Raw genomic sequence first — 23655 nt, forward strand, 5'->3', positions numbered from 1 at the left:
ACTCATTACGACAAGGTAGGAACGTCTCTCTCCATTCAGTCCCACTACCCAACCAATTCAGAATTGGTGTATAGTTCTGTTAAGTCCCAAAAGTGTCACTGCAGGAGTTCTGGGTAGAAAGTTTATGCAAATTAACTTTCTCTATAGACATATTTTCCCCTGTTCACCAATAGATGGCAGTAAACAGCTCCTTCCCTATGGAGCTTCTGTCCACTTTTCCCCTGTTCACCAACAGACGGTAACAGCAAGCTCCCTACTCACTATAGCTTCAAGCCACTAGGCTTACATATATTCAGTAGAGTGCTTTCACATATGTGATGCTGTATGGAATACGTGGAACATTTTTTGATATTTTTGACACCAATATTATAAAATTGCAATGAATCTGACCACATATGCCATGTAAAATGTCTGTGAAAATGTTATGATTTGCCAAGTATGATGATCTTGTTTACATGTTTGTATCACCTTTGTATTGTGAGTTATGGATATGTATGGTATATGTGTATTTCAAAATTTGTGCTGTGTTTCTGGGTAACACCCCAAAACAGATTGGTATCAGCACTGCCTACCTTGTTCAATGGCCCATCAAGGGTCATCAGCTGTACAAAGAACCCATTGAAAGGAGCCAGGGGATACACCTTATCAGTCAGCAAGGTATGTAGGGGCGGGCTATTGGATAGAGAATTCTAAGGCTTTTCCATGACGTGTGCTGGGAAGCTTGTGTTTGGGACACAGGAAGTACAAGCCACATGGCAAAAGGAATATAAAGCATAGCTGCATCATCTCCATTTTATCTTCATTCCTGCTTCTTACCTCTGGAGTAACTTTTCTACAAAGAGCAACAGAGGGTCCTGTGGCACCTTTGAGACTAACAGAAGTACTGGGAGCATAAGCTTTCGTGGGTAAGAACCTCACTTCTTCAGATGCAAGAAGTGAGGTTCTTACCCACGAAAGCTTATGCTCCCAGTACTTCTGTTAGTCTCAAAGGTGCCACAGGACCCTCTGTTGCTTTTTACAGATTCAGACTAACACGGCTACCCCTCTGATACTTTTCTACAAAGGAAGCTCTCAACAAAGGACTGAATGACCCATCCAAGCTGTGGATGTGTTCCAGAGGGACTTTCAAGCCAGCAAACTCACCAATACTGCTAAGAACCTGATAGATGGACTTTGAAGTCTCTATATGAATCTGACATGCATCCAACGAAGTGGGCATTCACCCACGAAAGCTGATGCTCCAATACATCTGTTAGTCTTAAAGGTGCCACAGGAATCTCTGTTGCTTTGTATGAAACTGATTGCTTTACCATTTAACAACTCTCTTCTTGTTCTTTCTTTTTACTTTATAATAATCCTGTAGTTTTAGACACTAAAGATTGGCAAGCAGCATGGTATTTTGGGTAAGAGCCAAACTAATATTGACCTGGTAATGTGGCTGATCATTTGGGGTCACGAGAACATTTTGCATAGTGAGCAAAGTTTTTTAAATAACTTCTCACTCTACTGAACTGCTGATTGGGAGCCAGAGAAATATAATGCAATAAAGGGGGCCATGTGATTTCTTTTTTAGCTTCTTGATAAGCAGTGTGGGGATCAGAAGCACAGTTTGTGACTGATTGAAGAGTTTAACTTCAGTGTTAACCACCAGTCTTTGGGAGAATCTGCTCTCCCATTTGCAGCCTGCCTTGATCTTGGCATTTTCAGTGAGGGCTACCCCAGGCACCTTGGGTCACAGTGTGCTTCAGGAATTAAGATGAACTGGTAAAACTAGTAGACCTGATTTGGGAATTTTTTGATGAAAAGTTTTTGTTTTGTTTTTTAAAATCAGAAAATGCCAGTACATCAAAATGGAAACTTTTTGTGGAAACATACTAATTTCGACAAAACTTTGAGAAAGTTTATCTGCTTCAGAATTAGTGACCTAGCTACCAAGCTATAGAGTTGCCCCCCCACCCCCAACACACACACAGCCTCTCCGGTTGGAGCTGTTCCATTTTGTATGAATATATTATTTACTAGGCCAGAATAAGAGTGAGACTGAGTCTACAGCCTGGTGGTGAAGACCCTCAACTGAAATGTGGGAGAACTTGGTTCAAGTTCTTGCTCTGAATCAGACAAAGTCTCCCATGTCCCAAGTGAGTATCCTAACCAGTAGGCTATTCTGTGGTGGTGGTGGTGTCTCCCCTTCCTGCTTTTTCATGGAAAATTTGATTTTGAAAGGACTTATGGTTTTCCCTCCTTATACAAATACAAATGTCAAAACCTTGAAATTTTTCACAAAATGGAATTCTTGTTTTCTGGCCAGCCCTAGCAAACCAGTACAGTACAATTCTCATTAACCGAAATGATTGGTTATGTTCCCCAGGTTTGTAATGTCCACCACTCTGTACTCCAGATTCCTTCAGTTCTGGAGCACACTGAAGGTCTACTGGACAATATCCATAAGAAAGTCAGCTGCAGAGAAGAGAGCCATCTTCTTCTATCTAGTTTTATTCATAACAGACAAGCAGTGGAGAAAGGTGACATGTGTGCTGGCCTGATTAATAAACTGCCTGATTATGCAAAAAATGCGGGTATTGGTCAGATAATAACATATAAAGTAAGATATCTTTGATATTCAGGAAGATATAACATACACGTGTGTATTTAATCAACATGTGTGGTATCACAAAGTAAATCTTCATTCAGTTTGTGAACTTAGCAGCTATAACAAGAATGTTGCTTTGAGCTTGGCAAATGTAATAGCAATGAAATCAACAAAACGAACTTCTGTCAAGCAATCCAAAGAACATTTTGTTTTCATTCAACTTGCTTTTGTCTCATTCTCTCTTGTCAAGAAGACAATCATGTGGACATGTGTTTTTGGATGTTCCCAGACTTCATTTTGCTAATGGGATGGGTGTGTGGTTTCTAGAAAAAGGAAGCTCAGATGCTTTTCAGATGTTGCTCTGGCAATGCTAAAAAAAAAAAAAAAAAAAAGTTAAGGGTCATGTGTTTTGCTCTGTCTTCCCTTTTTTTCTTTCTAAAATATCAATTTATGCAGGGGTGCTGGAATAATTTTTATAGTATGGGTGCTGAGAGCCATTGAACCAAACTATGAACCCTGTATATAATGGAAACCACTTCAAGTCAGGGGGTGCTGCAGGACCCCCTGCATCCCTAGTTCCTGCATCTATAAATGTATGCACTGCAGCAAATTGTTCCTCAAATTAGAATTTATTTTTATTAATGCTATATTTAATTTATACTAGGATATTTATCTCGTCATTTTGTATCAAATGGCCACGTTTAGCCAAAAACAAAATAAGAGATATATAGAACAGGTCATAACGAACAGTAGAAAGAAAAAAAAACGTTGAGCCTTTTACCATCTATACTTATTACACCATAAACACTCCCCACAAACTTCCAACAAGCTGACTAATATACATTTTAGTAGAAGTACTGCCTTGTATTTGTACCTGTCTACAAAAGGGAATATTAGTCAACAGCATGGCATTTCCAGCACCTCTGTAGATCAATTGATAGAATATGGGGCAATGATAAAGACAAAGGACCAAATTCTGTTTTTAGTTACACCAATGCAAATCCAGAGTAAATCTACTGACTTCAGTGAAGTTAGTCTGGATTTACAACTATATACCCAGCACATAACAGAGTAAATCTCATGCCATCCAAAATACCTAGTGTTATGAAGTTAAAACAGAATGAGCTGAAATGATTTGGTGGAGGCATATACTTTCATCTCTGAAATAACTGTGATGACTTTTCCTGTGTTACTACTGAAATAAAACTACAGAAATATTTCTTAAGTTATTTTCTGACTTGTCCCCACATCTTTCTGAAACTAGCTTCTCATCAAAACAAGTAGTAGCTAAGCAATTGAGAAGGTTAAAATACAAAATGTTCCTATTGTTTTCAATGTCTTGTTAGGGACATTTGTATCCTATCAGCACAATGTCTGCAAAAGATAAAACATGAAACGTAATAAATTTCCCATGTTTATATATTTCTCAGCTTTAATTACCACAATGACCTCCTGTCTGATAATAGTATCAACACAGAAGAATAGATGATTCCCAGCTGAGAATACAGCTGAGGTTCATATCTTGCTTGTACTGAAGGCCACTAAAGCCCTAGTACCATTCTTTTTTCCCCCCTTAGGTTCCAGAGTTTCACCTAAAGTCTGGAGCCAGATTCTGCCACAAAAGTATAAAGTCATAAGTATTTGCTCCAATCACACCTTTTTGTTTCTGTTTTTCATTAACGTGAAACTGATCAAGTTTCACTTGCTTAAAGGCTCACCTAGTAAATATTAAGCCTGCATGCTCAAGTACTTACATAGGAAATTGACACAACCAGTGCAGAGGGTTCATGAGTCTTGTGATAGCAGGTGTTTTTCTAAATGCCCCTATTCCTGGAGTCATGATTAGTGAGAATCCAGCTGTAATTTTAAAAAAAGTTTCTTGCCCTTATGGTTGCAGAGAAAAGCTTCAAAGCATGAAGTCCAAATCCTCCAAATCTGAAAGGCAAATAAAAAGAACCCACAAAATACCATATTTTAAAACTGTCACAATTTTACAGTCAATGTCATGATCTTTTGGACCCAACTCATGATTTGTTAATGGCTGGGGTTGGTAACATTATGAATATGATGAGAGAAAATTAAATTTAAATTCTTTACCCAGCCAAGAAATCTTACAGAACCCTATTTTTTCTAGGAATGATGTTTTGAGCAAAACCTAAGTGATACTGAGAGGAAAATGTCTAACACTATTTTAAATATCCTCCAGTCTTGTTTATTTGATCCTTCTCCCTACGCTGCTACCTTACACTAAGAGATGCATACACCAATGACTTCTTCAAGCCCTGTGCCTGATAATAAGAGTTATGCATATCCAATCAGAGAACCAATAGAAAACCATGACTTATCACAGCTAACCAACACAGCTAAAATTTTAAGTGTTCAATCCTTGTTGCAAACTTTTCACAATCTATAAGTTGTTCTCAATCTATACAGTAATCGAAAGCTCACAAATGTGTGTCAAGTACATTGGAACTAATACATTTATAGTAATCACAATTGTTTTGAGGATATTTAGCAAATAAATTGATGGCTTAAAATACAGCTTGCAACCTGTTGGAGGATATTCCACAATGAACTATCAGTCTGAAAAAAATCAGCCAAACCTGAGAATTTCAATCAATAACAAAGCTGCTTTGCAATGGCCTTCCCAATAATCTCTTTCAAAAATGAAATCTAGAGACAGGGTTATAATTGACAAGACTGTTAGAGCAAAGAGATGATTTCTTGAGCACGGGTGTAACAAACACTTGTTTGGGAGAAGAGGGAATGATGTACATCATTTTTAGCATACCCAGTGTCCCCTTTCAATTTTTTCCCAGCCACGAGATGCAGGGGTCCCTACTGCAGGTCAATATAAAAAATTCCACAAGCACTTTAAGAATCTCAACAAACAAGAGCAGACAAAACTCAATCAGGAAAGACTACTCTTCCTCACCCCTTGACACAGATCTATTTGAGCCATGTTTGTAGAGCAATAAATGCCCCCCCCCCCCCAATCTCTCAATACACATTCTTCCTCCTACTTTGCTTTCTTCCGTAAATGTCAGTCTTAAGAAAACTGGTTGCCAAATGGCCATCTCTGGCTTTGACTTTTGCTTGCTGTTCTTGCACAGCTCAAACTCCAATTTATTCTCCCTCCAATTTACCAGCTCAAACTTCTCAACTTGAGCATAGCTTCTCTCTGCAGCTTTCACATACTGCTGCAAATGAAATCAGCTAGTCGTCCCTCATAGCATAAATACAGTATAGCTGCATCCCTGATTACCTCAACAGTTTGCCAGAGTTAAATGAAAAAGAATATAATCCACTCTATAAAACCATCTAATTGTAATATTTAAAAAAAACTGTTATACATTTTAGGCAGATATTGCCTAATTTAAACACAGCATGTGCTAGGGTTGCCAATTTCTATTGTTTTTGGTTGTCTTAGCAACACAGTTAAGACTGTGATCCAAGTAGAGCAGATATGGATGACAGATGCACCATGACAAACAAAACCACTTGGTCCGCTTCTCTTTTCACTTACACCAATTTCATACTGGTATAACTGCACTGATTTCAGTAAGTATCAGGAGGCAGCCGTGTGAGTCTGTATCCACAAAAACAACAAGGAGTCCGGTGGCACCTTAAAGACTAACAGATTTATTTGGGCATAAGCTTTTGTGGGTAAAATAAACTCACTTCTTCAGATGCCCAAATAAATCTGTTAGTCTTTAAGGTACCACCGGACTCCTTATTGATTTCAATAAGGTTACTCTTGATTTTCAGCAGCGTAACATTAGAATCAGACCCTAAAACTATATGCAGGTTTGTTTTAACATATGTGTGTGTGTGTGAACATATCTGCTAGATGCAGCCATTGACCCAACTGAAGATCAAGTAAGACATTCAATTTAGATAAAAGGAGCTGGGAAGCATAGGATCCAATTGATCCAGCTTTAATTGTCTGTACATATTATGGAGCCTTGGTTCCTTTAACTAGATAAGAAATGCTGAGAACTTCTGAAGCTGTGCTATAGTCCGTTTTATTTTATTTTTAAAATAAAAGCACACGGCTGCTCTTAAATAAACCGAGCAGTAAGTATACATCAAACTTGCAATAATTTTTATGACTGAAGTTTCTGTGAATGGATAGACCTGTCCAGATTTAGTTTGTTGAATTATATGTGACACAATACAATTTGTCATTATATCCTGATGTGAGGAGAGGTATTATGGCATGATGTTGCTCTGCCTTGCACCACGTATTAATTTACTACTATGGGAAGTGGGCACAGGTGGGTATAAAATGCTAACATTCTATGTAGCCTTTTACCCCCACTTTGCACAGGTGTAAATACCTGCACAAAACAGGGTCAGACTCACAGTTGCCAACTTTCACGTGGTAAATAAGCAACCCGACTTTCATAATAAGCCAAAAATCAAGCTAATCCTATTTCAAAACAAGGTCAAAACAAGCCAATCCCTAAGTACCCCAACACTCTATATGACTAGATCCCCCCAGCATGCAGTCTGGGACTGTGGTGGGCCTGCTGTGCACTCCTGACTTGCCCCTGCTTGCCTCTGCTTGCCAGGAGCTGATAAAAAACAAAAACAAAAAAATGAAGCAACAAGCTACAAGCCAACCAAGCAACAAGCCAAAAACTAGCCAACAAGCAACTCACAAGCCAATTAAGTCAAAAACAAGCCCAATTTCTCTGTTTTTTTCCAGAGGTTTGGCATGTCTGGTCAGACTGTTCTCTAAGGTCGTGTGATGACCTTTAGGATGACCCATGAGAAAAATATTGTTGTTACACATGTGGAGGCACTGAGATCCTATGGTAATGGGAATGAATATAAGAGTCTAGACAGGTAGTGATGAACTTGAATTAGCTAATACTCGCATAAAACTATTCATATCTATACTAATGTAACAGTTTCCAGAACAACCTTTGTAGTTTTGTTGGAAGTTCTTAGAGTAAATTGCTAGGTGTGCAGTGATTGCTAGGTGTGCAGTGCCATTACTTAAGTCAAACTACTCTTCAGTACATAGTGTAGAGAGACAAGGATGGCTACTTTTGCATTTACAGTTCCATCTGCATTTCTACTCTAGCTAGTGAACCTCCATTGCTTCTACAGAATACATCCCTCTGCTTATTGTGACTGAGTGGGCTCTGATGCTTGCTGATTATTGTATTAGCTCCTGAGTATACTGCATTTACAATCAATGTAAATGGCTGCTTTATTGTATTGTGGTTACTAAGTAATACATTCATGTTAGAAATTAGTTTTTGTTAATGGGTAGTTATTCCTTTGAAATTTGTAAGAGATTTAGAAGCATTATAATAGAAATTCTAGTATTTTTGCGGAGAGAAACATCATAGAAAGCAGGCAAAAGGGAATATGTTGTGGTGTAGGGCCTTGGTACTGCAACTGGATAAATATGGGTGGACTCCTGTGCTCATGCAAAAGCCCACTGTAGATAACATGAAATTTTGAATTTACCATTAACACATACATAAACACAATCATACGAAATCCAGTCTATTCCATCAGTTCCCCCATTTGTTTACATAGTACACCCTATTTGGAAAAGATCCATGTTAGCAAAATAAGATCAAGGCTTTGTGTTCAACAAGTCCAAGCACACAAAATTAGGGGCAGCTCGAGGTATTGTCTAGCACATGCCTCTGCAACAGTTCACTTTAGCTGCTTGGGGTGGCTGATCTCCACATAAACCCTATCCCTCCATATGTAAATGGTAGTCGTTCCAACCCTTTAGTGATCATTCTTCAATTCTTCCCTTCCCTCCTGCTCTGAAATCAGAAAACCAGCCAGAAATATTTTTAAAGCTATTTTTTCTCAGAGATGGACTCTATGTAATTCAGTCAAATAAAATGGCTGCCCTAGGTGCCATTTTAATGGCCTAGGAACCCTCAATAAAATTAAAAAACACATGTAGGGATGATCTTTAAAAAAATAAAAGCCTCCTGTTGCTCTAACTTGGTGCAGGGGAATATTTGCACAGAGGCTGCAGCAGGATCGAGGGAGTATAAAGCCTCCTTTGCATACAGTCACCCACTGACTTGGCCCATAGCAAAGGATTTGGCCTGTAGTTCCCATAAAAGATCTATCAAGATCAAGCCACAATTTTTTTATTTTATACAAAGCAAAATAAATTTTCTTAAGGGAATGATTTATTGGTTATAAACACCGTTCAGTTTGTAACTGCGATGGGTACAATATTTTAATGTAATCTAGGGGCTCAATCCTAGTGCATGGTAGCTGAGCATTCGCCCCTGAGACAGGAGAGTCTTTGGATGGCACAAACCCAAAATATTCACTTTTCCCCCTTCACTGCTTCATATGGGCGCATGCCAAGGGCAGCAGGCATGGCACTTAACCAGATGTTTGTTTGGCATAGTGACTGGCTACAGTTAGCCTAATTTAGAGTAGCCTGATAGCTGCTTTATTATATGCTGGGGGTCATTTTGGTCTCCAACCAGACCAGATTCAGGGAGGAAAAAGGCAACAACCAATTTTTCTCACTCAGCACAGCTGACAATTGAGCCTTAGAAGCAGTTTGTGCTGGCTGGTATGTTCTAACTCATAACTTGAGAGTAAACAAAAGATAAATGGAATATTAGTGTGTGACAGCGTACTCCATAAGGCTTCATGGGGAGGTGTTTATAAATGTATGTATGATATAACTGGAATATGTTTTGTGCTGCCTGTACCATGTAACATATCTCTGTAAAGGTTATGGTCTACTATACCTAGTCATCTTATTTGTACATATATATCATTTTCTACTTGAGGTTAAGAATATGGGCTGTATGCTTGCTTGGTTTCTAAGTAAGCTTTGGGAGGCATTTGGTCAGCTTCTTTAGGGAGGAATTCACCAGGTTAAGTACCTGATCAGGAAACACTTGGGGAACAATGCATCTTGGAATGCTCCAATCCACATAAGAAGTCTTCCTGGAGACATGCAAGATACCATGTGGATAATGGCTTCGGCCTGTAAAGACTGAGTCATGCAGGGGCATGTGACTTGCCCAGGTGACTCCAGAACTCCATCTTGGAGCTGGACTTTGCATAGGAGGGAGGTCTCCACCCACAAGAGAGTCTATTTAAACCCGTGGGAGACCCCTCCATTTTGCCTTGAGCTGGCTAAGGAAGGAGCCTCTCCACCCCCACAGGATACTTGAAGGGAACTGGAACAAACGACAGTAACTACAGGGGGTGTAAGTGATTGCTGGACCCAGGCTAAAAGGAGATTAGCCTGTAAAAGGGAGCATTCTGGAACTGGTGAGGAACTTATCTGTATTTAGTTTGATTAGACATAGATTTGCGCATTTTATTTTATTTTGCTTGGTGACTTACTTTGTTCTGTCTGTTACTACTTGGAACCACTTAAATCCTATTTTCTGTATTTAATAAAATCACTTTTTATTTAGTAATTTACTCAGAGTATGTATTAATACCTGGGGGAGCAAACAACTGTGCATATCTCTCTATCAGTGTTATAGAGGGCGAACAATTTCTGGGTTTGCTCTGCATAAGCTTTATGAAGGGTAAAACGGATTTATTTGGGTTTAGACCCCATTGGGAGTTGGGCATATGAGTGCTAGAGACAAGCACACTTCTGTGAGCTGTTTTCAGGTAAACTTGCAGCTTTGGGACAAGTGATTCAGACCCTGGGTCTGTGTTGCAGCAGACAGGAGTGTCTGGCTCAGCAAGACAGGGTGCTGGAGTCCTGAACTGGCAGGGAAAACAGGAGCAGAGGTAGTCTTTTGCACATCAGGTGGCAGCTCCCAAGGGGGGTTCTGTGATCCAACCCGACACATACTGTATGTGAAATTTTATTTTTAAAGGATTATTTCTGGCCAAGCTTTATTGCTGAATTTGGGGTTTGTTTCACTTATTGTTAAAGGGAAATTCAGTGAGTGTGAACCCATGTGGCTGAATTAAAAACAAATGCTCACACCAACCTCTGCAAAAGAAACTATAACAGTGAGTACAGATCTGCCAACGGCTTTTGTTACTTGAAGATACTACCTTGGTTCCACTCTATTAAACACAACGATTCTGGCTGTTGCTCCCTCGTGGCCTTAGGTTCTTATGCACTACACCGGACCCTTGCTAGAACGCGCGTCTATATAGCGTGAATTTGCATATAACGTCGTCATGGCTATGGATCCCAAATTTAATTACTTTAATTGTAATTCATTTTAAAATAGTCCTTGCTATAACGCAGTCCCCACGTTAACATGGTACTACGCATAGATCCCAAATCCCACGTTCTAGCACATGAGCTCATTATAAACATTTCAGATGTTCAACACGCTTCCAGTGGAATTCAGTATTTGTCAAGACACCTTGCTCAATTTCCTTCTGTTTTAGAATAACACATACATACATTACAATAGACTATATGGTGAAATCCCAGTACAGTAAAGCACTGAATACAGGCTGAGCTTTTTCCCCCTTCCTCAGCAGCTTTAGGAGATAAGTAAGTACTAGCACAGCCACTTTACAGATGAGTAAACCAAAGCACAGAGAAATTTACTACCCGATTTTCAGAAGAGCTGAATGTGCATAACTCCAGCTGAAGTCAATGGACGACAATTGGTTCCAAGATTTCACAATAAATCAGCGGCAGGCCTGGAAAGAGACTACAAAAGTTTAGACTCAAAGTTCCCTATTCTAACTGTTAAATAACAATATCAATGTGATCCATAACAATGGTTTGCATGACAATCCTAGGATTAGCATGCCCTAGGGTGAAACACGATACGTTTCAGATAGTTGAGGTGTAATGGAAGTCAGTATTTTGCTGTGTTAATTGGAGAGGAAGGAAAAATTCAATACAAAAGGGCAGCAGCAGCAGCATATGAAAGCAACCTGTGGGTTGGAGACATGAGATTGACAAGTGAATATCACATGTTGAAATGTGAGCAACAAATATTACTGGAACAAAGTGTACAACAGGCCATCTGGTGCCAGTTACAAAGATGATGTTATACCCAAAGCAAAGTCAGCATGGAAAAATAAATCTGCTTTCTCCTGCAAAAGTGTCTGGGAAGAGGGCATGCACAGCCCGATACCCGTGCACTAGTGTAGGAATCCGGCACAATGTTAATCTAAGTCTATCTTGAGCACTAGGTACTAGCCCAATTAATGTCCCTAGGAGTACTCCCTGATCACAAAGTGGAATGGCCAGGTCTCTGCTCTCTTCTGGCTCTAAAGGCATGTGAACCTTTCTGGTGAAGCAATAAGAACTGCTGTCCCCTGAACTCCTTAGTCATTCTGCCCTGGTTGGAAGAATGGTTCAGAGAATTGCTGCTAGAAACCCATAATCTCTTCAGATATTGCCGTTTGGGGAGGAATGGAAAACTAGTGGGATTATTAGCTGGACCTTTTACCCCTAATAAGGTATTTCAAATCTGGACCACGGATGCAATGACGAAAAGTCATTTACTGTAGGAAATATACATGGTGATCTGTGTGAAATGGGTCCAGTTCCCAATGGAAAAATATTTGTTATTAAAAACACCATTATAATTGGCACTTTTGTTGGTAGTTTTCTTGGAGAGATCAACTATTGAATGAGCATAGAGAATAAAATTACTCTCTGACACTTAGAGGCGTTCCTGTCAGGTTAGGGTTGACATACCTTATTTGTACTGTTGCCAATTGTGCTGTACCTGGTCTCTGGATAAACCAAATGCTCCAGTATCCAGGGCTGCCAAAATGGACAATATTTAACAAGGTCTCGTGTCCTCCTTTTTTCCTACCTCTTTTCAATCTTAATTCTACCACCTCCTCATCAATTTCTGGTCTCAAAACTACTCTCTGAGCCTGATTCTTTTCTCATTTATGCTGGTTTTACATCCTGATTTACACTGGTGTAAGAAAAAGGAAAATCAAGCCTTCTGCTTCAATCTGTGCCCTTGACTCAATTCCTTCTGACCTCCAATTCCCTTTTTAATCCCTTTTCTTTAAACTGTGCTTTCTCCTCTGGCTCCTTTCTCTCTTCCTGCAAACAAAATTATGTTTCCTCTCTTTGATACAGTTTTCCTCTTTGGCTACCATCTTATTTCCCCTTTTTCTTCAAAATCCTGGAACATGCTATATACTCTCACTGCTTTGACTTCTTCTGCTGCAGCTCTGACCTGAAGCACATCAAATGTACATTCCAACCTCTGCACTTCAACAATGACAATCCTCTCTCTCCACTTTACTTTCTCCTATATTTCCTTGATGATCATTCCTTCTATATTTCTAGTGGTTCCTCATTGTCTCCTCGCTCTCTTGTCTTGTTGATATTCCTCAGGGTTCTGTTTTTGATTTTTTCTTCTTCACTCTCTCTCAGTGACCTATTTCCTCCTTCCCTGACTTTACCGAACACTTGTTTCCCAACTCTACCTCAATACCTACATTTAGTCTTGCATCTCAAACTGCTCATCAGACATCTCTTCTTCTGGACTTTTCATTTTCCTTCTTAATCCATCTCCTCCTTCCTTCTCTATCTCCCCTATCCTTCCCAGTCTCCCAGACCTGTCATTTTTCTCTCCTTTAACCTACATACCCAGTCCCACACTAAGTGCTGTTACTTCTTTCTCTTAATATCTTCGTAGCTTACTATTTCCTCACTGTCTTCCCTGCCCTGGTATCTTTCTTGCATTGATTACTGTAACCTTCTCCTATCTGACCTCCCTTCATCTCAGTGTTCCCATTGAGTCTATTTACAATGCCTCTGCTAAAAATCATCTTCCCCTTCCAAATTTCTGACCATACTGCCTCCTCCTTGGATCTTTCCATTATCCTTTCATCTCTTACCTCACCATCACACAGAAGGCCCCTTCTATATCTGTTTTTTAATTTCCCCTGACACATCCACAACTCCAAGCACTTCCCAATCCTCTTCTCATTTCCTCCCTTTCTCATGTTGGGCTATCATGTCTCCTCTACCAAGAACAGACCCTCTCTGCTTGTTTGCCAAGTAAAACGCACATCTGCAGAAACTCTCTCTTCCTGTCTCACCGAGAACTGTGCTGCAAGAAGTGGGTAAATTTGCAGCACTATATAATATGTTTGTATATGCACTGTACTATATAATACTGAATATTTATTAAAACAAGCGATATACTTTTAAAACCATCTGTTTCTCAGCACAGTTTTTTTCTGGCAGCAGACAAATTATAATCTGATGTTCATGCTAAGAAAAACCCACATATCCTGATGGTTGTGTCTCATATAATTAAAGCTACATGAAATAAATTGAACTTTTCACTCTTAAAAGCTAAGAAAATATTCATTTTGATATGCAGATGTTTATTGTTTTCTATTTTTTTGCTATTCAACTCTTTAAAAAAAGATGTTATTTTTTAAGCTCACAAAAATCACACACAGTACCTTTTTATGTAAATAAAGTCTTTGGAACACTTAAAAGGGCAACTGGTGCCAGATTCATAAATTAATACGAAAAGTTAAAAGTTCTTTTTTATTAATCATCTTCTTTGCCTTTTTAAAATGAAAATCCAACCAAGTAATTTATTACCACTGCTGAGCGACCCTTCTGGGTGAAGTCTGGAGTTTTGGGTCAAATAAGCACTCAGAATGCTAGCTGTTTATTTGAACTACCAGAATCTATTCTGGAAAATTAGGTTGGAAATCTTGCAAGGACAGGAAGTCATGTCAAAGTTTTGGTACTTCCTGTTTCCAGACAGGCTGCAAATAGCACAAGAACAGAATTTTATCACTAGATTTTGGCAATTTCCTTTCCAGTCAGGCCAGAACTAGGAAATGTTGAGTCATGAACAAAAAAACACCAAAACATGGGGTTTTTTTCCATTCCAGGTCTGTTCATTAGCCCATCGACTTCAGTATTTCTCTTTAGAATTAGCTTCTGCTCAATGCTACAGCAATAGAAGAAAAATCCCAATAATGAATCTGGACAACTGTGCAATTATATACACTTTCTTCAGAAGAGGGGATTTCTACCACAGCACTTCTAACAAAAATATTTATTGAGAATGAAACTGCCTAGATCAATGAACATTTTATTAATGAATGAAATAGGCAGTAGGTAAATGGTCTGGCCAAAGGGAAAGAGGGATTCATTAGACCAGCGTGGATGTTAATTGTCAAACTAGTAGGAACCGGGCAACTGAAAATGTCCCTGAGAAAGGAAGACCCCTCTAAAAGATATCATTTGCAAGAGGAAATTTAGTCCAGACCTTGCTAATCTTTGGCATGCTTGCTAATGGGCAAGGGAGGAAGTAAATGGCTTATAATCTGGCTTTGGTTCAGAAAAAAAATATCATAAAGGTCTGTGCATTGGTTAAAGGCAGTTAATTTGTTTCCAAAAGGAGAAAAGCACGATCATCAGTATTTGTTAGTGTGATTATGAAGATTGATATGAGCTTAAGCAAATCCTGTTTGAAATCAAACTGAGTCATCAATTTAAAGAAATTCCATTTGATGAATTTAACATCATTTTCTTTTCATGAATTGCCTACAAGTGGTCTATGATTTTCTTAGATTTATTATTCCTTATTTGAGATCATCATTTGCAGGTGTGTACAGTTTCTACTCAGACTCATGAAATCAGCCCAATATCAGGAAAGTTCCACTGGCCTGGGCTGATGCTGTTCATCCTGATGATCTCCTTGTGCTACTATGAGAAACTTAACTCCTATATTTCCTGGCTTTGCTGTATCTTAATGGGTAACTTTAATATTGCATTTACCATAGTTTTTCACATTTTGTTTTTCTTTGTTTGTTTTTTAAAAGAAATAGAGAGAAAGAAATTGACTCTAAGGTAGCATTTAACATTGCCCCAATAGTTCACACCTCATTTAAAATGAACAGAGCTCTAAAGGGTGGCCTTCTCACTTCACTGAGGCAAAGGCAGTGCGGAAGAGGATAGCTATACATCCCTAAAAGTAAACAGTTGAGATCTTGGGAAAGATGTGTGTATTTAAATAAAACATTTACAATCTCCATCCTCCAGCTTGTCCCAGCAACAGCTTTTGGTATGTCAGGTCAACTAGGGAAATGTCATTGTATTTGTGATGTTATCACAAGGGGTTAGGGGCCACTTGGCATTGCTAAAATCCTAGGTGATGGTTTAGCAAATCACTTAAGCCCATGCTTAAGTCTCATTGACTCCAACAGTCCTTCATTGCACTTTTAAGTCTACCCCTTTTCAGCAAAGCAAGTGCTGCTGCTGCTGAATAGGGATAGATTTAAGAATGTGCTTAAGATGCTTTTCAGTAGAGCTGATCACCCACAGCTCCCAATGAACTCAGTGTGAGCTGCAAGCACTCAACACCTCTAAAACTCAGGCTTTTCACCTCAGCTGAGTATGCTCAAAACCCCTTGTATTTTCCCTTCCTTATCTCCTCTCCCCCTTACACACACACACACGCACACTCTCTCTAAGACCAGCAAAGGGCCAATCCAAAATTAAAAGTTACATGCAGCACTTGGAGTTTTCCTCTTCTACTGTTTTTGATGGCTGTTCTTGTCAAGTAAAAATCTTGGAATATGCAAAAGTTGCCTCAATAGGTTGGACAGCATTATGCCAGACATTTGATTACTCCGGCAATTTTCCCAATATTACAAAGTGTCTAGAATATGGAACAAGAGGATTAGAGGAATGTCTGTTAATGCCAAGGAAACATTATTCTGGGGAAGCAGATGGAAGGACTGGGGGAAAATTCCTTAGGGAGATGGGAGCAGCCAGGGAAAAATGTCGGAGGGATGAGGCGCAGCTGGAAGAACCAGGTTCACTGCTGAGAGGGCCAACAAAATGTCTGACAGAGTTGGGAAACACCTCCTGTAAGTGTCTAACAGGAATAAGCAAGAGGCCATTTTTGATGCATATTTGTTCAGGAATATCTATTTCAAAACTAAATTTCATAAAGACAGCAGAAAAATAATACCTTTAATCAAAAAGTATACTATGAAGTGACAGTCTGGCAAGGCTGTTCCTAAAAGTGCTAATAGAAAGGACTTTGTGCTAAATACAGTATTTAATTTTAAACATAAAATAATGCACGAACCCCTCTATTAAATTTTAATATTCAAGAGGTGAAATTCTGCTCCCATTTTTGCTAGTGCAAGCCCATTCTTGGAACAGAGAAGAATTTGGCTAAGAAATTTGAATATATGCTAAACTGTGCAAAAACAAAAATCTTGACTTATGAAAATACTGGATATAATGCTGCAGATTCAGTGAAGCAGCGGTGCAAGAAGAGAGAAAGATTAGACACCGTCTTGAAAAACTTATTTTCTTTTTTATATTTTTTCTAGGAATATAACAATGGTTCATATTTTAGTGTCTGGCAGTATTGTAGCTACAATCTGTCATTAAAATGTTTTTTTCCATTCTCTTTTATGTACACCATGTGGCATTGTTTAGATGCTATGGGCCAAATCCCATGCTTCTTTCCAAACAAATACTTTTATTTATTTCCCTTTACACGTTTCGAAAATAATTGGGTGTGTGCAGACGGGGAGGGGGGGGGCGTTGTGAGAATTAAAATCAGAAAATCAATCAGCCAAAATGTTATTGGAGATGGGCCCATGAAAATATATTTTGTATCTGGATTCAAACTTTCCCAGAGTTTAAGGTATTAAGATATCAGCTTTTGATTTATACCTATTTCCAGTTATCATCTATCCGCCATTTTTGTTATACAGTGTCTTTCACTAGCAGCTAATGGTATAGTTAAGGTTTAAAATGCTTTCCATTATAACTCTTGTATTTTCATATGCTCATAACTGTCAGAAAAATATACTTTTGGGGTTGAAATTTTCCATGTTTGGCCAAAGGTGAACATTTTTAGAAAGTTAAATGGAAACCCTGTTGACTAAGGATTACACACATGCACACACACATAAATGTGTGGCTCTCTTCAGCCACCCACTTTCCTTCATTGCTGCCACTGTGGCCCCTAATGTAGCTGGCTGCAGGAGCAGTTCACAAATAAAAGGGTGCCAGCTGATCTAGGAGTCCACCAGACCAACCTCTTCTTTACTTATCCCATGGCTCTTAGCTCAGCTTTGGGTCTGCCCTGCTCTCAATGGCCTTCCACTGAATGGAGGAAAGGTGGGCAATGGGGCTGTAGCTATGAGAAAGGAAGAGAAGAGTCAGCAAAAGGCATGTAAAACAGCAAAAATGAATTAGAGGAAAAATACCCAGAAAGGGAAACAAGAAGAGGGGGTGGGGAGAAAATAAACAGAAAATGGAGAGGGGGGGAAGACAGCAGTAACTGTGTCCAGTCATGATGTAGGAGAAGCACCCATCCATCAATCCCAACCCAGGAGAACCTTCCCTCCCCCCGCAAAAAAGCTGGAAACCACAGAGATAAGCAGGTCCATACTTAGGCCTCGTCTACACTTAGGGTAGTCTACACTGGCAACACTAAAGCGCTACCGCGGCAGCGCTTTAATGAGCCTTGTGTGGTCACAAGGCAGCACTCTAAAAAAAACCAAAAAACACCTCCATGAGGGGCGTAGCTATCAGCGCGGCTCCCAGCTCTGGGGCACTGTTTACACTGGCACTTTACAGCGCTGCAACTTGCTGTGCTCGGGGGGGGGGGGGTGTTTTTTCACACCCCCGAGTGAGAAAGTTGCAGCACAGTTAATTGCCAGTGTAGATAAGCCCTTTGTATCAATATAACTGTGTAGGTTAGGGAGTGATTTTTTTTACTGATACAGTAATATTAGTACAACCCCTACTGGGGATGCAGTGGAATCAGTATGAATGTGGTTCTACTGCCATAGTTTACTCCTTTTCCTGTACATACCAGTGGACACAGTTATGCCTGTTTAAGCACCATTATACCGGTATAATCCACACTCGGGGGAGGGGAGACTGCACTGATTAAATTATATTTGTATAGTTCATGTAATGCAACTTGTGTGTGTTGGGAAGGCCATGTTGTCCAATACTGCAACCATAACTCACATGAGTAATCCTGTATGCAGTGTCCTTGTAGCCATGTTGGTCTGAGGATATTAGAGACACAAGATGAGTGAGGTAATTTCTTTTATTGGACCAATTTCTGTTGGTGAGAGAGACAGAGCTCTTCTGATCTGACCTTGTCTCTTTCACAACAGAAGTTGGTCCAATAAAATATATTACCTCACCCAACTTGTGTCATGAGTAATTCTGACTCATGGCAAGTAGTTCCACAAATAATCCCATAGTCCGGGCTCTGGGTCCTATAGATCTTTTTACACTGATCTAAATGGGGAGCAGTTCCTTGAAGTAAATGGAGCATGACAGTAAATGTGATCAGATTCCATTTGGACCATGGACAAAAAATAAAGGTTCCGGTATCAGACTCTTACAATAGGTTACGGTTTTCATATTACAAACAAAAAAACCCTCTTGATCATGGGACTAAACATGATTCAACTAAAGTCAGTAGCAAAATTTCCATTTACTTCAATAGGAGCTGCCTCTCAGATATAAAATGAAATAATATATTGCCTTATATTTTCCTCAGTATAGGATCATCATGTATCTTGAGAAGCACTGTTATTCCCAACATATCAGAAAGGATTAAAAGGATGCCTAAGAAATTCTGGAACAAGAATGTGATTATTCATTTTGCTACCTCACAAAAGAGTGCAGCGGCTGAGAATGTTCTTAATGTATTTCTTTATGTGAAATATTCTGATGCTCCTAGTCAAATTAAATAATAGTTCACATTTTTCTTTCTCTGACAACCAAAGACTCACTCTTAAATATGAGCCAGGGAAAGGAATGTCTGCATTGACTCTGAGTAGTCCAAGCTTTTCTGTCAAAAATATTAATTCATTTGGTGCTATAATGTAAGATGATGTATATAAAATCAGAGGATAGATTCAGTGAAGCCAAACATGATTTATATGTTCAATTTTCCAAGAGAACATTATGTTAAAACGTGTTTATGGGGACAAAAATAAGTAGGCAGGTTTGTAATTTAAATGAATTTTTCTATTTATATTTTGCCTGTCTCAACTCTCTAATCACAATGCAAGAAATGTTACAAAGGCAATTGCAGTAACTAACCTTCCCTTTCTCACACAAACCTTTAAAGAGAGAGTGAAGGAGAGATGGAGAAATCTTCCCCACTCAAACTGCCTTCTTTAGAAATGTTTGGATAAACAGATAAGACCAGAAAGATGTCATAGATGCCAGCAACCTTGTGCTGTGTCCAACTAAGGGGAAGCCATTTCCCGCCAGTGAAATTGCTCTACATCCAGCCCCCTTGCATATAAATCTGGAATGTCTCAATCATGAACACTGAGGTAAAACACAGCAAGAGGAGCAATCTCCTAGCCCCAGTCTCTTCTTCTAGGGCCCAAAACATAAAGGTTCTTGCTGTGTTTTACCTCAATGTTCCCTCTTTCCCTTAGCTGCCCAGTGGCCCATCGGCCTGCCACTTCTTGGATTCTGAGGCCTGGTCTACACTGCTGCTTAAGTCGATGTAAATTATGTCACTCAGAGGTGTGAAAAAAATCACACACACATACCGAGTGATGTAGCTTACATCAACCTAACATGGTGTCTACACCATGCTATGTCAACGGGAGATGCTCTCTCTCCAACTAACCTTCTGCCTCTTGAGAAAATGGAGCACTGAAGTTGACAGAAGAGTGCTCTGCCATCGACTTAGTGTGTCTTCATCAGACTGGCTAAATTGACACCGCTGCATCGATCGCTGTGGTGCCTATTTAGCGTGCCAGTATAGACAAGCCCTCAATCCTATACCTGTTCCAGGCATGCTACTCTTGCCTCTAAACCAAAGAGGGAATATCTATATTCCGACACCATCATATCTCCTAATGGTCTTGAGTCTATATTTGCTTTCCTAAACCGATCATCCCCAGTCATACTATTGCTTTGACTCTCTTCAATTTGAGCTACCCCAACCTCTAAGCCCTGAGTCACTTCTAAAATTGGGGCTCCCTGGCTCTGTGTATTGGATGCTGCCATGACTGGTCCCTCCCAGTCACACTGTCTGGCATTTGACACCTTGTTCAGGTATCCCAGCCAATACTTGGAATATTTTAAATATCTTCTGCCCATTCAGGTTCTGGAGCTGCACCCTTGACTGTTGGGCCTCTTAAGCGCTAACCCGGGTTTTCTTCTGAAGAAGATTCCCTTTAAGTGTTTCAGTCAGCTCCTCCATCTGACACCTACATATTTTTTCTTGCTATCTGCCATTAACCAGATAGGCCTATTGTATAGTCACTGGGCTTGCTTCCCTTGTTCCAATAATTGTGCCAGGAAAGCCCACATTTACGGCTGCAAACTGAATATCTGCTCCACCATCTCATTTGTATTCTTGCCCCACATTCCCTGGGAACTTTGGGACCCAGAGTTTCCTTACCTTCGGGCCCATGGTTTCTCCCCACCCACCCCAAGTGCTGGATTCTTCTAAATTAATTTTTTTTTGGCTCCTGCATCCAGCTCTTCAAACTTCTGAGGTTCTTCTGCCCTATGGCTAAAGAAGACATTGCTGCATCATTGATAAACAAGGAGGATGGGGAAAACCTCTGGTTGAGCTCCAGCTCAGGTTTGCCTTGATACACCATTTCTTACACCCTTATAGTGAGGTCCCCTCTGTTGCAGTACAAAGTCCTTGCCAAGCCAGATCTCTTTAGGTGCCCCACTTAAATACATTATCCCTGGTCCTAGTGTTTTATCAGTCTCCTCAATGGGCATCAGAGGATCTGACAGTAGGCACTCTTTATCACGTGGACCTCTCCAGGTGCCTCAGTATTCTGCACCAGCCAGTGATCTCCTGGGGCAAACCCAACTTGCATGCCCCTCTAGTCCACAATACCTGCACACCCTTGGTGGGGCTGTCTGATTCCTTTCCCTTTGGTGTCTGTGATGGCTGGGTCTATGCAGATGGTGTTGGCCAGTCTCCCTGCCAAGCCTTAGTGCTCCTGGAGTCATCACTGGTGCTCCATCTGCAGATCCAGGATATCAGATATTTCATACTTTACAGGCATAAGCATTTCTCCGTGTCGTCATCGCTCCTTAACAGGAAGGGACGTCAAACCCCACTTCTGATGCCATATTCTGGTGGGTTGCACTCACCCTTTAAACACAATGCTGCCATTCTCTTCAGCTACCAGTGCCCCCTGCAGGCCGTCTGCCTTCCTTAGAGTCTTCTGTGGCTCAGCCCTCCAGCCTGGGCACACAGTCCAAAATCCCTTCCAGGGTACAACGAATTCAAAATACAAGCAGTTTGTTGCCCTTCAGAGCTAATTAGAAACAAAATAAGCTCTCAACTTTTGGGGCTAAATTCCGTCTCTGGAGTTAAATCAGCAGAGTTCCTTCTGGGGTCCTGCCACTGAGTGTGACCAGCAATGGAACCTGGCCTAGTATTGTTCCTCTGGCCCTAGTCTAGGGATCATCCCTCCTCACTCCTCTGGCTCCAGCCAGGAAGTGACTTGCTGACCTTGATTGGCTGTGGCCGGTCCCTAGCCCTTCTAGTTTCTGAAGGATCAGATCTCAATGGTTCCAAAAATGGCTGCTTCTGGGATGCCTCTCTAAGAAAGCCTGGAGGTCCAACACCTGCTGCTTTTTTCCGCTCAAAAAGCTGCTTCCTGGGGTGGAGTGCAGCAGAGCAGTGGGGCCTCCAACAGGGGACTACAAAGGCCTGGCACACATCATCACAAGGCTCAAATATGGTGGCAGAACCTATACCTGAAACAACTAGCGGGGAAAAAAGAACAATTTTATAAAAATCACTGCCTCTATGCAGATATTTCACAAACAGAAAAAAGTGCTAGATCTGTTAGCTAAATTAATAGTTTGACCAACTCTGCTTGAACTCCTTGCAAATAGAGAGCGAGGGCGAGAATGTTGTAATAAAAACTGACTGTGCAGAAGGAATTAATATGATGCTTAAGAACATCCTGCAGACATGATTATTTATGTAATAAATGCCTAAGTGTCTCATATTTTGTTTGTCACATCTTTCAAGGCATTGTGGTACATTGGATAGAACATTTGACTAGAAATCGGGATCCCACATTAATTTCCTTCCATGATTCAATGACCTATTGTACGAGCTGGGGCATGTCATTTTGCATCTGGTACCTCAGTTTTCTCCTCCGTAAAGTGGGAATAATGCTGCTTTGACTCTTTGTAAAGTGTTTTGAAATCTATTGCTACAGAGCACCTATGGGAACTTTTAACTTCTTCACATTCACCTATCAATTAAAATTGGGCAAATCTTTCTGCGGGAAATTCCAACATTTCCTTTAACTCCAAATCGAAATGAGAAGTTGACATTTCAGATTTTCTACAAATCAATTTTTTTTAAAGAAACATCAAAATGACCTTAAAGTGCTTCATTCGGACTTCATCCTTTGACTTTTATATTATGTTATAATTTATAATGTAATGACATTAATATAATATAAAGGTTAAGTCAATACATTCAAAGCAAAGCTCTTCAACTTTATCAACGCACAGTACTCCAATAATTTTTCATTGAAAATTCTGACAGAATCTATAACATTCCCACACAATGTTTCAATTTCATCAAATCAGCATTTTCCAACGGAAAACTATTCTGTCAGAAAATTTTCGAACAGCTGTACTATCAATACATATAAAATGGCAAGTGTGGCTATCCAGAACTCTGAGGTGTTCATGAAGTCAGTTGGCATATGGTGGCTGAGCCGGACCCTACAGCTATGAGTCATAAAAATGTAGGACTGGAAGGGACCTCATGAGGTTATCTAGTCCAGTCCTCCATTCTAAGATAGGACCAAGTATACCTGAAGCATGACTGGAATTGTTCAGAGGCAGCAACTCCCCAAAGTGCTATCACACAGCAGCTACATAATATCCAGAGACACACCATGGGCCCTTGGGGATGATGTAAAGAAAACCTGCCTACAGATATTCAGAGTCTCCTGGCTCTCTGGATGGGGGGGACGGGACAGATGCAGAATTTGCTGTGGTTGACTGTCAACTGAATAGATTATTAAAGGGCAAAATGGCAAATCACAAAATGGAGTTGTCAGGAGAAAAATCTCCTGGTATCATCCAGGCA

General features: G+C 40.1%; 1 long non-coding RNA gene across 1 annotated transcript in view; it reads right to left on the reverse strand.

The window, feature by feature from the left end:
• Positions 1 to 1124: 1124 nt before the first annotated feature.
• Positions 1125 to 23655, reverse strand: part of LOC135981109 (uncharacterized) — a 136673-nt gene continuing 114142 nt past the window's right edge. Inside the window, exons 2-3 of the long non-coding RNA XR_010598071.1 lie at positions 4345 to 4525; positions 1125 to 2960 (exon numbers count right to left, since the gene is read on the reverse strand). This is a non-coding gene — a long non-coding RNA (uncharacterized LOC135981109). The remainder of the gene's footprint in view (positions 2961 to 4344; positions 4526 to 23655) is intronic.

The sequence above is a fragment of the Chrysemys picta genome, chromosome 2 (assembly GCF_011386835.1).
Source record: "Chrysemys picta bellii isolate R12L10 chromosome 2, ASM1138683v2, whole genome shotgun sequence".
Classification (NCBI taxonomy): domain Eukaryota; kingdom Metazoa; phylum Chordata; order Testudines; family Emydidae; genus Chrysemys; species Chrysemys picta.